This window comes from Arachis ipaensis, chromosome B4 (genome assembly GCF_059453495.1).
Source record: "Arachis ipaensis isolate K30076 ecotype BB chromosome B4, ASM5945349v1, whole genome shotgun sequence".
Classification (NCBI taxonomy): domain Eukaryota; kingdom Viridiplantae; phylum Streptophyta; class Magnoliopsida; order Fabales; family Fabaceae; genus Arachis; species Arachis ipaensis.
Window position 1 is genome coordinate 122,342,129 of NC_142439.1, and position 11,677 is coordinate 122,353,805.

An 11,677-nucleotide genomic window follows, 5' to 3' on the forward strand; every position below is an offset into this window, starting at 1 on the left:
CGATAATATTATATAAAATCGACAAAATATCTGTCGATATTTAATTTATTAAAATTGACAAATTAGCCGTCGATTTAATTATTAAAGTATCAACAAAGCCATCGTTTATTTTTGTTTTCTTTTATCTATTTAAATTTAAAAAGCAACAAAAATTTCGTCAATTTTTTGTCTATTTTAAATTAAAAAAGCGATAACATTGTCGTCAATTTTAATAGCTATTTTTTTTAATTATTTATTTTCATTTAAAAATAGTAGATAATTAATACCAATAAATTTTTAAATATAAAAATAAAATTTATACTAAAGATTAAAAAATAAGGCAAATAAATTTTTAAAGAATATTCTATTATTATGTATCAATATGATGCCTAATAATATTGATTCACAAGAAAAAAATTATACATATAAAAATACTGAAATACATGTAAAATTAAATAATAAAACAACTTCTAAACTTTTTCTCATTTTGTGTGGTAATTATGAAACTATACATATAAAAATATTGAAATAAGGTGAATAGAACTACTAGCTTACAAGACCCAAGAACTTGAACCAAACTTCAAAAAGGTTTTGATGAAAAGGAACAAAGCTTTGGGCTTCAAAGTTCAAACACTACATATTATAGTTGCCAATTTATGGGATCTATTCCCCTTTTCTCCAGAAGTTGATTTGTGCGAGAAAAGTGCCTGCTCAGATGAATTTAGAATACACAAGAAAGAAAGTAAGCATGAAAACTGGTTTACGGGGATGATAAATAGATAACTGATTAAGGTGGTTTTCAAAATATTTTTTAGTATTATATGAGATCTACGTCTCTGTTTATTTAAGTGGAAACCAAAATATGGCTCAATGTGTCAATGGAACAGAATATGAAACAACTGTTTTAGATCACCCGCCATGAAGATGAATAATGAAAACCAGTAGTGGAGTAGAAAAAAAAGTGAAAAATGTATTTTAATACAATAATGCCAAGTTGATGAAAGAGATTAAAAGAAGGTTTGTATTTTAGACTGTGATGACTAAATATATTTGCACTCTCCACTTAATCAACCAAGTACGATGCTAACACTTATAACTTCCACTTTAGAACTCTGCAAGTCCTATTATAGAGCAGTAGTGTTGTGTACATTATTTACCAATTCAGAAGTTCTTCTTGCGCTCATTATTTACCATATTAACACGATTAAATTATACTTCAAAACAACCTTACCTGCACCCAAAGAAGCCTCTATCTGCAGACAAACCAGAAGGATGTGCACCTTGAAGTATATGATGTTTTGTTGCATCAATTAACCTAAGTATGCACTCAATACAAGCTCATCAACAAGTTTTGTAGAAATTATCTTCCAAGCAAGGAAAGAAAATAGTCCAAATTAGTTTATAGAAACTCTTCTGGGAGCTGCTTATAGTTTTATACATTATAGATGTACATTTGCACAAAAAACATGCTTGTCATCTATTTTTGAAAAAGAGACAATAAATACTTGAAGTTTAATCTTTTCTGATCAAGCTGACTACATAAACCCGGGATGCTGACTCTACATTTAGTTTCTAAAGCTTGTAAGCTTTTAGTGTGTTATACAATAGAGGTAGTACCTAGATTTCTCCCGAGCAGAGTTGCCCCACAACAGAAAAACAACACCTTCCCTTTTCTGTGATATTGTTTTGATAACAGCATCAGTAAATTGTTTCCATCCCTTTTTTACATGAGAGTTTGCTTGATGTTTCCTGACTGAATTCACAAAGTATTTGTTAAAAGTCAACACTTCAGTACAAGCATAAAACATTAAAGATAGGTAAGAACAATATCCCACTAGATTAATCTGCAAATAACACAGCAAAAAATAGTACACATATAACTCAACAAAATAACTGATTGCACGTTCACTAAAATAACAGCACACCATCCTAATTTGGTTTCCATCTCCAAATCTAGAATCCTTTGATTTGTAGAGACCTGAAAATGGAAAAAAAAATAGTTGTTATTAACCTTCCATTTCACTTAACTCTAATTAGTCCTTAGAAACATTTCAACTTCCAGAATGATAATACACTCTCTTCAGCTACTCTGCAATAAACCACAACCTCTAAACTTGAATATTGGGAGTTTGGGACTCTATGAGAAAAAAAGGGGTATTGGGACTCTTGTTAGAAATGGAATGTGCACTGTTATCTCAATTCTCAAATTCAAATCACTTGGTTACTGGTAAAACAATTTGCCAACAAAATCATGTCACAATACAAAGACAGTTGATTGTGCATTGTCAATTTCTCATTTAGCCTACAATAACATTAGTCGCAAGGAATGTACTTTAATTAAATTAATGTGACAAGGATAACACAAAGTAACAATACTAATAAAAATAATTGTTATTAAAATACTAAAAGGGAAGTCAGATTTTTTTTCCTCCAAAGAAATGCAGCAGAGCATGGTCGCATTTTACTTTGGTTCATTAGAAAAAGAGCAGGCACTAGGCCAGAAAAAACAACACACATACCGACCCTGCATATACTTCACCTTTGCAAAAAAAAAAAAAAGAATGTGATTGCAATGAGCAAAAATCAGAAACTAAATATTGAAGCATCTTCAACGAAAACAAGGATCAAACAGTTCATCTCAATAAAATCAATCCAAAGAAGTGGTTATACTTGGGAATGAAAGAGCCCTAAAAGCACAGGAAGCAAGATCTAGTATATACATAATACTAGACTGAAAACACAGTAACAGCATGGTCATCAATGTCAAAACAACATCTATCTTTTGTGATCGATCTTAACTCGCTGGAATGTTAGATAAATGTTTCATGTTTCTTCAATGCAATTAATTATGTATGTCTATGTCTATATTATTCCCAATGTAATTAAACTGATCTTAACATTTAGGATTCATAACAATAAAATTGCATATAGCAAAGTCTAGATTGACATGCAAGGAACAGCAACAAGTTCACTTACCAATTCGAGCAAGACAATTTATCTATCGAGGGATGGAGCTTCTGCACTTTGATTTATCCATCAAACACCTCTTTGATGAGACGATCGCCACTCTCGCCAACGGAGATGTTGAGGACAAGCTTCTGCACTTTGATTTCCCTCATAGGGTTCGCAAGCTTCTTCTCTTATGCCTGCATCCATTAAAGTGTTCACACTCATTCCAAGTCATATAAGAACAAAAACAATTCAATATATAAACAAAATCTGAACGTATATCTAATCTGAAGAAACATATGCATATGAAGAAAGGAAAAACCATGGCGCTTAGGGGAAGGATGTGAAATGCAGCCGCGCGGAAGCAACAAAAATGTCAATTCACTCTGCTTTCTAGGGTTTATGAACTAACTATTTCTCTATACAAAATCTTCATTCATAGAACCGAATCAAAGAAGAAAAAGATATATATATATATATATATATATATATATATATAGAGAGAGAGAGAGAGAGAGAGAGAGAGAGAGAGTAACTGAACGACAGAGCGGCAGCGATGCGAGCATGACGGTGCGACGGCGACGCGAAGACGGTGCGGCGGCAGCGAAGAGGGAAGATTGGTTTCTCAGGTGAAATGGAGAAAATAGAAATTGGGGGTAAAATGTAATCTGTGAATTGGGGGGAAACGATTGAGGCGGGGAATAAGAGCGGGGGTAATTTGTTGTTGATAAAAATCGACGGAAAAGTAGTCGATTTTAGTTAAAAAAATAAATCAACATCGCCGTTGATTTTATATAATAGATCTAACATCATTCATTTAATTTTTGTAAAGAACATCTATCATTTAAATTTATCGACAAAAAAGACCGTCGATATTATAAATATTAAAATAGACGAAGTATTTGTCGATTTTAAAGAAAAAGCATTTTCGCCTTATTTACGGTCGACGTTACGACGATAATATTAAAGTCGCCAAAAAAATAGACGACTTTGTTGTCGATTTTAATATTTTTATTTCTTAATTAATTTTTTATTGTATCGACAAAAGACTGTCGAAAAATATCGACATTAAATCTAGACGTCGATTTTTAGCGTCGATAATTACATTGTTTCTTATAGTATATGTAAGTTCATAAATTAGGAGTCAATTTTATATTTTAAAAATTTAAAAAAATTAAAATTCACAAATCAAATAGTTAAATTTGTGATCTTCAAATAAAAAGTACATTAAATTTTTTATATTATTAAGAAATACTACTATAAATTTAATATCAAAATTAAACAGCGCACAGGTTTAGCAATACTTTAGAGCCAAATCAAGTCCAAGTCCCAAAAACATAAGATTCTTTGTTTTTTGTTTTGTTTTCTCTATTTCTATATCTTGCTCTTATATTGTGTGCAATCAGTATAGAATTCTACTAAAATATAGGCACCCGTTTTTCATCATCAACATTGTCACAAAGCCAAAAAAAGAAAAAAAGAAAAAGAAACTTGTATTATTTAAATAAAAATAAAGTTTGAGTTACTCAATTAAACTTGTGATTCAAATAAAATTTAGGACAAATTATTAAAATAAATCATTTACAAAGATATATGTAATATATGTTCTAAAGATAGCATTAATGTTTATTTTTATTTATATGTAGATCGTGACACTCTAAAATAAATTTTAAAATTTTATATAGTTTGTTATATCCCACAATGAATTATTAGGATGGAGAGTATTAATGTATAGCACCCAACAATGAATTAGAGATGTGTTATAATGTGCTTTTCCTTTATGCGCTTTTTTTTTTTCTTTCTCTTTTTTTTTTTTTTTTAATTTATATCGCTGCTGTTATCATCTTTTTTAATTTTTCTCTAATAATTTTTTTTTATCCTTTTTTTTTTGTTTTCGTCATTGTCACTATCATCATCATTTTTTTCTTTTTTTTTTTTTCATTTAAATTTATTCTTCTCTTTCTTTTTTCTTTTCTCCCATTATTATCATTATCGTTATCATTGTTATTATCATTTTTTTTATATGTAAATTATAATATTTCTTTTCTTCTTTTATTTTTTTTTAATTTTTACACATATAAGATTTCAATCCAATAAGTGTGTATTCAAATCTAATTGAAAATCAATAATCTTAAAAGAAGTAAGATCAATAAAAAAAATGAATAAGAAGTAAAAAATGTAGGATTAAAAAGAAAATTTCTGTATTTTCGTATTTTGGTATCAAAATTAACAAATTTTAGTGTTATTTTGACAAAAAATTCAATCTAATAAGTATGAACCTACATTTATTTAACTAAATAAGATTCTAATATAATATAAACATGTTCATTCAAGTAATTTCGGTGTTATTTTATGATTTTTTAGTATGCAATTTACTTTTTATATTCATTCAATTAAATAAGATTGTAATACATGTTCATTCAAGTCTAACATGAGAAGCAATACTCCTAAAAAAGAAAGAATAACAATTCAAAACAACTCATCCTCCTCCTCCTTTTTTTATTTTTCATTATCTTGATCATCATGATTATCTAACAAGATTAGAACATCAAATTAGAATATTCCTTCTCATTATCTTTAGTTAGTAAGTAGAGGAAGAAAAGAAACTCTCATTGAATCATAAGAAGACATTTATGTGTTTGTAATAAAATTTTGGTGTCAACATTAAGAAGTTTCTGTATTTTTGTAGTAATATTTTGGTGTTAAAAATTAAGAAATTTTAGTATTTTTTGTTTCTGACAAGAATTTAATCTAATAAGTGTGAACCTACATCCATTCAACTAAATAAGATTGCAATATATTATAAACATATTCATTCAAGTAATTTCGATGCTATTGATGACATGTCACCATGTCATGTTTTTCTATGCTTTTTTATACAAGAAATTTATAATTAGTGCTTAATTATTGCATTCTTTTGTGCTTAAATGGTATATTTCCTTGATCTTTTGATTTTATAAATTTTGTAGGAAATAAGAAGAAAAAGAAGTAAAAGAGCACAAAATAAGCTAAAAAGAAGAAAAGAGGAATTTTGGGCACATTTTGGAGTTGAGGTGATGAAGCAAGTTGGCAACTTAGAAACCAAGTTGGCAACGCCAATGTGTGTGCCTGGAGCAACGAAGAACAAGCAAGTTGGCAACCTGGAAACCAAGTTGGCAACGCCAATGTGTGTGCCTGGAGCAAGGAAGAACAAGCAAGTTGGCAACTTGGAAACCAAGTTGGCAACGTACAAGTGTGTGTGTAGGAAGGATGCACGTTGTCATTGGCGTGTCCAGCAACAACTTTGGCAACAACTTGGGCAGCAACGCCAGCAACCCTGGAGGGTGATACATTGCAAGTTGCCAACTTGAGAACCAAGTTGGCAACGCCAGGAAGCTACCAGAGGAGAAGGCTTGCACGTTGTTGCTGGCGTGTTTGCCAACAACTTGGGCAACAACGCCCATGCAAAATGGAGGAGAAGGCTTGCAAGTTGTTGCTGGCGTGTTTGCCAACAACTTGGGCAACAACGCCCATGCAAAATGGAGAAGAACTGGCGTTGTTGCTGACGTGTTTGACAACAACTCCAGCAACAACTCCAGCAAAAATTGACAGGCTGACCATGTCTTCTTCAATAGAGCATATCTTGAGCTAGAAAACTCCAAATGAGGTGATTTTAGTGGCATTGGAAAGTAGGCATCAAGAGCTTTCCAACCATATATCAGAGTATGAGATTTGAGTTCATTTGAAGACTCAAAAGCTGGCTTTATTTATAGCCTCAGAGACTAAGGGCGTTGTTGCTGGCGTGTTTTGCCAACAACTTGGGCAACAACGCCAGGCATCCTGACCATGTCTTCTTCAATGGAACATAACTTGAGCTACAAAGATCCAATTGAGGTGCTTCTAGTTGCGTTGGAAAGTAGACATCAAGAGATTTCCAACCATATATCATAGTCTATAGTGGAGCACAAAATTGAAGCTCAAACCAGAGGCAACTTTGGGCATCAAAACTGAGTTTAAAAAGGCAGAAAGGGCCAAGTGTTTGGCAACAACTTGGGCTGGCAACGCCCAAGCACCAAGTTTCCAGCCCAGGAAATTCTTGGGCACGTTGCCAACGTGCATAAAGCTGGCGTGTTTGCCAGTAACGCCAGACCATTGGGCCAGAAGTGAGAAGAATGAGCTCTGTTTCCTCTGTTTAGCAACACTTCCTCCATTGAGCCAATATTCAACAAGGATAAAGCCCACATTTCTAACCCAATTGAAGATCTCTAAATGAGTTTTAGGAGTAGTATAAATAGAGAAGGAGTTTTGTACTTAAAAGGATTATTTTTACTTTTACTTTTTAGACACTTTTACTATTACACTAGCATTTTTATTTTTTTTACTGCATCTCACCCGTCTTCTATTTTGTTTTTCTTGCAACTTTGAATTTCAGTTTTAAAGGAATACTTCTTCTTCTTCTTCTTGATTCTTCTCTACACTTAGTTTAATTTTCAACTTTTACATTTATTATTGAATTTAGAGCTATGATTCACTAAACCCCACCTTCATTAGGGGGAGGAGCTCTGTTTATTTGAATGGGTTGATAATTCTTCTTTTCCTTCTCAATTCAAGTGGTTCATACAAGAGGAAACTCTTGTTCTTCAAAGATTCAACTACATTCGAGAGAAGGGTTGAATCTACATGAATTATATGGTGAACTTGAGAAAGGAGCCATGTAACTCAGTTTAGAGTTCATCCTTTCATGATTTCTTTGATCAATACACTTTGGGTTGGTATGTGAGATGTAACCTCCCTTAGTTGAGATCCTGGAAGTTGTGTGGCCTTGGATTAGAAATTGAACTTCACCTCTTCTCATGACCAATTAGATCACGAGAGTGGTAATTGATTGTGTTGAAGAGAAATTAAATTGCCAAGAGATTGAGATTCAATTATTCACAATCCGCCATGGATCTATACCCATGATTGAGAAGGAATTGAGTAACATCAATTCATGACAATTTACATCTCTGATCCCTAATGATCTCTCCGTCATTAATTCTCATCTCTTTTGTTCTTTAGTTCTTTGAATACCCACTACCCAATTTCCTTCTACATTCTTGCAATTTATCATTCTTGCCATTTACATTCTGTTTCTCTATTTCTTGCAATTTACTCTTCTGCTCTTTAAAATTCTGCAATCTTTACTTTCTTGCAATTTATTTTCCATGTCATTTAAGTTTCTTGCACTTTAAGTTTCAGTTATTCACTTTCATTTTCTTTCTCTATTCTAGTTCTTTAAATTCCTTGCCATTTAAATTTTTGCAATTATGTTCAAAAATCACAAATCTCATGAAATCAAAACCATGTTTGCTTGAATAAATTTACCATTTAACTAAAGTTGCTTAATCTACCAATCTCCGTGGGATCGACCTCACTCTTAGTGAGTTTTATTACCTGATACGACCCGGTATACTTGCCGGTTGTGCGTTAATTTATAATTTTCGCGTATCAAGTTTTTGGCGCCGTTGTCGGGGATTGGCAAAGATTAACAATGATTAAGTGAATGGTGGTCTAGATTAAGCATTTTCTTTGTTTTTGCTTTGTACAATTCTTTTAATTTTTTTGTTTTCTTTTTGACACTAAGGTGTTTGTGTTATTGCCTCACTAAGAAATCCTCATCTGAGACATGAATTTCAATTGCTTTGGTGATTGTGTTTTACAAAACTTAAATGGAGTTTACCTTATATTTTGATCAAAAAAAATTTCTGGGATATCACCCACCACCACCAATCTCTAATGGTGGCTGGAAATATCACCAAGAAAATACAAATTTTGAGCACTCCAATTTATGGAGATTTGCTTTAGAGACACAAGATGAGCAAGAGAATCATATGGGATACCAACCACCACCACAAAATGATTCATATCATTATCCTCATGGTGGATGGGATTATCACCAAGGAATGAACAAGCATGAACACCTCCCAGAGCCACAAAGTGACTCCCACTGTGATGACAGTTACACAAACCGTGGCTGGGAAGGGAATTTCAATGATTCATGTTCCATTCATCAAGAGACATCTTCCTTGGAGTATACTCTCAATAAAGTCATGAAAAATTGTCCACCCTTACCTCCCAGTTTCTCATTTGAAAGTTCTTCATCACTTGATTATGCCTCAACACAAAGTTTCCTCCAAAATCCATACAAGTCATCCCATCAATCACACAACTCATTCCACACCCCTCAACACAACTTCACCACAACACATCCATGTCACCAAAATTATTCTCAACCTTCATCTCTTGAACCAGCAGATGAGGATTACCTTCAAGCCATTGAAATACATAGAAAACTCGTGGAAAGATACACACAACCCCAATCCTGGAAAGAAATCATCCTCAAGAAGATGAATGGACCCTTAGAGCAAACAAGGGGAAACTTAGAACCATCAAACAGTGAGAATGAAGACCAATTTATGGGTGAGAAAGTGGAAAAGAAAGATGAGGAAGCCTCTGTGTTAAGTGAAATTTCAATGGAAAAGGAGGTTGTGGAGGTGTTTGAACCTGTGGCTTCATATTCACAGAAGCTGATTGAGGTGATAAAGGAACATGAAACTTCACTCCCAAAAGACTTAATGGAAAATCATGAAGAAGAGGAGGAAACCAATCAAGGAAATTCACACTCAATTGAAGCAGAAGATTACAGGAAGGAAGCGGCCACTGAACCATCAATTCAAAAAGCTCTTGATGAAGAGAATACTCCAACAATCACACAACCACCAAGACTTGGATTCAAGGAAGTGAAGGCAATTAACAAAAGCACCGAGAAGAGGATTGTGACCAAGCTACAAAGGACAATATTCATGAAGAAGAGAAGGTCAACTACAAGCAATCCTCCCCCTGATCCAGCAAGCAAGCTCAATCAAGCCATTAACCAAAGAAAGCTTGCTGAGGAGAGACCAAGACAGGGGGTAATAGCTGAATCTTCTCCTCCCTTGAGGTCATTCCTCTTAACAAACTGGAAGAAGAGGAAGAAAGTGAAGAACAACATACCAACAATAGGTAACGTTTCTCTTCTTTGCTTTGTTTTCTTTCTTTGCTTTGTTTAAATTCAATAAATAGGCACATGGTTACATTTTAAGTTTGGTGTTGCCCTGCAACAAATTATTTTCAATCCCTTGGGATGATTGCATCAATTTTACATGAAAGTATCACGCTAAGATTCTAAGTTTGGTGTGCCACTTATTTTTATATGCAAGTCATCCAGCAGCACCACTTGTCTGCATAATCACAATGCCTCTTCAAATTTATCTTTCTTTTGGTTTGACACTTTGTTATTCTGTCTACTTTAGTATTTCTATGCTTTTAATGCTTTCACTTATTTTACTTCTTAACTGTTTTTGTTAATACAAGCACCAAGAGATCCTTATTCATGACAGATTTTTGGCTTGGTGATTGTGTTCAACATATAACAGTCCCTTTTGTTTAGTTTTAATTCTAATAAATTGACATATGATTGCATTCTAAGTTTGGTGTTGCTATGCAACAAAATTTGCTTCCAATCTTTACTAAATACTTGCATTAATTTCAAGTAAAAGTGTCACACTAAGTTTGGTGTGCACTTATCTTTTATGCAATGTATTGAGCTCACCTTCTTAAGTTTGCAATCACAATGTCTCTATCTCTTGTGCCTTGATTATTATCTTTAATTTTGCTTGCTTAGAACACATGTACTATTAACATTTCATTGTGTAAGATATTCATGATCCATCTTAGCCCCATAGCCATTGTTCTAATTGTTGCTTGAGGATGAGCAAGCATTCTGAGTTTGGCAAGGGAAGAGGAAAAATAGACGAAAAAGGACAACAATGATGAAGATGAACTACAAGGTTGTAAAGTCCCTTTTCCTCTCATTTGTTTCCAGTACTCTAAATTGCATGATTGTCTTTATCTCTCTGTATGCATGTGTGGTATGAATAAGCATAGCTTGAATTTTGATTTGCAACATGTTGCTATGACATTATGACTACCAACTTGAGTTTTGTGAATTCAAAAGCAAAAAAATGCATCATGATCATAAACAAACAAGGAATTAAAGAAGAACTTAGCATGTGCATACAAGTATTGAAAGGCTAGTCTGGTTAATTGTTGCTCAATTGCATTAGATTTTATTTAATTGAAGTTTTCATCTAGGACATTTTGTGAAATCTTTTGAAATCATGAAAACCTTGAAAAAGCAATTACAAATTAAGGCAAGAAAGAAAAAGGGAAAGAATGAGAAAGCTGAAGGCTCTGAGTACCAATGACAATTTCATTGTTAAGTACTTGTGGTGTTTATGTATCAAGTAAAATGCTTGAAAACAAAACACTTAGAAGTCAAGGCTAGGCTAAAGTGAAAAAGCACTCCCTCAAAGCTCAAGGCTCTGAGCATCAATGATTAGAGAATCAAGAAAAGAAACAAATGAGCTTAATGAAGTCCTCTAATTAAATGCTTGTGGTGCTTATGTATCAAGTGGTAATACTTGAAAACAAAGCATTTAGAGTCGTAGCTTTGTTATCAACTCATGGGGCAAAGCACCCAAAAGGAGAAGCTAATAAGAAAATCAAAAGCTTGTTTCAAGGAAGGAAGATAAGACAAAGATTTCATAAATTGAACTAGATAGAAGCATCAATCATTTACATTTCTTTTGTGATTGTAGCATGCTTAGAAAACTAGCTTACCATGAACATTGAGTCGCTATTCTTTTTACCTTGGATTGTCAATCTTTATTGCATGATTCTTTTCTTGCTT

The 11,677-nt window shown here is 33.0% G+C and overlaps 1 non-coding gene across 3 annotated transcripts; it reads right to left on the reverse strand.

Moving 5' to 3' along the window:
* Positions 1-377: 377 nt before the first annotated feature.
* Positions 378-3,651, reverse strand: LOC107639618 (uncharacterized). 3 transcript variants are annotated; one of them, XR_015880694.1, is made up of 4 exons: positions 3,465-3,650; positions 2,956-3,125; positions 1,597-1,957; positions 378-1,343 (listed from the first exon to the last, which is right to left on the reverse strand). It is a non-coding gene; the product is annotated as an uncharacterized LOC107639618 (transcript). The 3 variants fall into 3 exon arrangements; XR_015880693.1 differs by having other exon boundaries at positions 625-686; positions 1,211-1,957; positions 3,465-3,651; XR_015880692.1 differs by having other exon boundaries at positions 378-1,957; positions 3,465-3,647.
* Between the last annotated feature and the right edge of the window lie 8,026 nt (positions 3,652-11,677).